We start from the raw sequence: 3865 nt of genomic DNA on the forward strand, positions 1-3865 counted from the left end.
TTGCTTTTTACTTGAATTTTAAAACCTTGAAATTGGGCCCAAATTTTGGTTTTTTTTTTTCATTTTTTTTTTTTGAAGCAAAACTTTCGTTGTTATCCCTAAACAAATGAAAAATTAGTTTTTTTAAAACCGGGGCGCAACGTTTAAAAGATTTTATTTTAAATAACCTAGGGAAAAAAGGAAACAAAATCGATGATAAGGGGAAAAACCCCTTTGGGCGGAAATTATATGATATTTTAGCATTAATAACTTCTCATCTTATTTTTTGTTATGCACAATGTATATGTTTTAAAACGCCTGGTGTATTTTAAACCGAAATTTGGATTCACTCTAAATCATCCCGTTTAAAACATCAAAACTGATGGCTCGTAAAATTTTGGAAATCCATCAATCCCGATAACAGTGTTTTTCATACTTTTTTTTGCTAATTCACTGATATAACAATATAAAAAATGTCGCCTAAAATGAAAAAAGGAAAAGGGAGAATTGGCACGTTTTTTAAACGATAGAACTGACGCTTGATTTGTTCAGTTGCTGATGTCATCAGATTGAAAAAAAAAGCATGGAAAACCAAAATTTAGGGTTCTTCTTTTTTAGCCTAAAACAGAGGCGTTTTATGATCGCATTCCATCATTTTTTAAAGGACAAAAACTTTCCCAATTATGACATTTGTCTTCTCCCCTGCTTGATTTTGCCTTTTTACTATCGCCAATATATATATATATTATATATATATATATATTATATATATGTGTTGGGTGTTTTTGGGTTTTTGGGGTTTTGGGGGTTTTGGGGGGGAAATAATTTATAAATAAAATAAAAAAAAAAAAAAAACAAAAACAAACTCCCCCAAACAATTTTTTAATAGTTTCCACCAATTTTACAAATTTTGGAAAATATTTATATATTTTAAAAAACCCCACGGTGTCTTGGGTTTTGGGGTTTTTCACAACCTTTTTTTAATTAAATTTATAAATGGATTTATAAAATGTGGGAAAAAAAATCTTTTTTTTATATTAATATATTCTCCATATTATTTTTAATGTTTAATAAATTTTTTTTTGGGGTGTGTGTGTGTTTGTGTGTGTGGGTTGTCTTTTGGCACGTAGTTTGATGGGTTTTTTTTTTAAAAAATGACAATATTTAAGTAGAAAAAGAAAAGCAAGTATTTCATGGGTTATTATATTCTGGTTATCCTTATATTCAATGGGTTAAACTCAGAGCACATCATGGTATCTATAGCTAGAATAACGCCCGCTCAAGACGGCAGCAGCTGCGTCCTCCCGACGAGCCTTCTCGATCTGGGCGATGGCGTGGGCGGGGAGGGAGTGGGGCGTGGGCAGCAGGTCGGGCCCACGCGGTAACCGCGTCGTCGCGACGAAAGTCACGTCGGCGGGAGAGCCATCGGGAAAAGCGAAACTGAACAGATAGGAGGGGGACCAAGGTTAACTATTAATAGGAAAGCTGTTTCAGGAAATAAATAAAACGAAATTCATCAGAACAGTGCATAGGCATAAGCGAGCAATAAGAACCACAAAAACTTAGGAAAGATATACAAAACGAGTAATGCTTTGTACTCACGACCATCTTCCTTGCATGGTCACTGCACCAGACGGTTTAGGGGGGACCTTTTCCTCCGCTTTTTGCCCTTTTCCGGGCTCGAACTCGAAGCTGTCACTCCTGAGCGTCATCCCTCCTGACCTACTGCGGCCCCCGGGAAGCCATAGAACCTGGTTGGAGGTGGTCCCTATTTGGTCTGGGGCTACGGCAGCCGTCGCTACCAAAGCGCAGAGTATTATCTGTAAAAATTAAATTGATCAAAAGTGAAATCTTCAGCAGAATTAAGGTGCAGCGTTTACTTTGAGGAAAATGTATAAGGTATTCGTACGATATCCCGAGCAGCCATATTACTCCAAGGTAATGTACATACCAAGGTATTTATTAAAAAAAAAAAAAAAAAAAAAAAGATAACACCGGTAAGGGGTTTTGACTCCCCCGGGGCCATTTTGCGGGGGTCATTTGCCAGACGGACTTATGGGGACCTTTTCCTCTTTTTTTTTATAATTTTAAAAAAACTTTAAGAAAAACTAAAAGTCTTTTTCTTTTACAAATTGGCCGGGAAAATCATAAACCTGTGAAAGTCCTTGTTGGGGGCAGGCCCTTAAAAAACAAAAACAAAAAAACTAACAAAATGTTCTTCGAATTTTGGGCGTTTTTTTAAAATGATTTTTTTAAGATTTTTTCAACGGGAAAAATTTACAGTAATTATCAGAAATTTTAAAAAAAAAAAAAAGGGTTGGGAATTAGATCGTTTATTTTTAGTAAATATTAAATTATATAAAAATAATTATAATATTAATTAAAATTTTTTTATATTAAATTTAAAAAAACTATTTGGTTTTTGTTAAAATCCAGAACCCCCCCCAAAACCAACCCAACACCAACACCCCCCCAAAAAACAAAACAAAAAAACCCAACCCCCACTATAACACAAGCAACCAAAACCCAAACAACAAAACAACCCCCAAAAAAAACACAAAAAAAAAAAAATATATATTATATATTTTATATATATATATAATATCTTTTATATATATATAATATAAAATAAAATATTTTTTATATTTTTTATTTTTTATATAAAATTTTAAAATATATATAATATAAAAATTTAATATGATATTAGGGTTTTTTTTGTGTTGGGGTGTGTTTTTGTGTGGTGTGTGTTGTGTGTTTAACATAAAACCCCATTTTGAAACATATATATTTTTAAAAATATTTTAGTTATTTATTATATATTATTTTTAATTTATATATATATTATATATATATATTATATTTTTAATAATATAAAAAAAGTAAAATAATTATGAAATAAACCAATTCCAATTAAATATCTATTACCATTCAATTAATTATTAAATAAAAATTAATATTATAATATATTATTATCTATATATATATATATATTATAATAATATATATAATATTTTATATATAATATATATTATTTATATGTATGTATAAAATATCTCATATTTTAAAATTATATATATATATATATATATAATTTTTAAAATTTATTTTTATTATTATTTTTTAAACAATTATATTTTAATAAATTTTATATTATATAATATAAAATTTATATATTATTTTAAAAATATATATATTTGTCTTGGGTAAGAAAATAAACTCCCCCCTTTGGGGGTTCCTTAAAAAAGATAGCACCCTATTCTCCTATCCGGGTTGCGGTGAAACTGTCGGCGCAGGGCAGGGGATATCTGGGAAAAACACCTTGGGTTCTACGTTACTGGTTTCACCAAATAGATTCGGCATTTTACATTTAAAACTGTTTTAAAAAGGGGCAGGATATTTTCCTCCAGTTATTGGAGACTGCGAGTTGAGAAAACCGGGGGGATTCCACCAATTTTATTTTCTCCTACAAACCTCTACCCAATGATTAATACGAAATGATAATTCAAAACACATCGCCCCGTCGCGGGGGTTTAAAAAGGGGCGCGTTATCGTGGGCAAACCACTGACAATTAAAATATCATCTGGAAGACAAAGAAATAAAGAATTAAAAAACACTAAAAATCGGAACGGGAACGTAAAAAAAATTAAAAGGGAAGGGGGAATTACATACGTCTGTAACAAAATGGATAGAAAACATTCAAATCTAATCAGTAAACCCAAATTTGGGAAAAGAAAGGGAATTTCAAAAGTAAAAAAACAAACGTTCTTTTTCTGGAAAAAAAAAGGAATTGTAGTCAGGGATTCTATGATTCTCAGAAAAAACTGCAATGAAACAAATTGGGGTACACCAAATAATATCGCATTTGGAAGTCAGAATACAGAAAAA

This window comes from Penaeus monodon, chromosome 14 (assembly GCF_015228065.2).
Source record: "Penaeus monodon isolate SGIC_2016 chromosome 14, NSTDA_Pmon_1, whole genome shotgun sequence".
In the NCBI taxonomy this organism is placed as follows: domain Eukaryota; kingdom Metazoa; phylum Arthropoda; class Malacostraca; order Decapoda; family Penaeidae; genus Penaeus; species Penaeus monodon.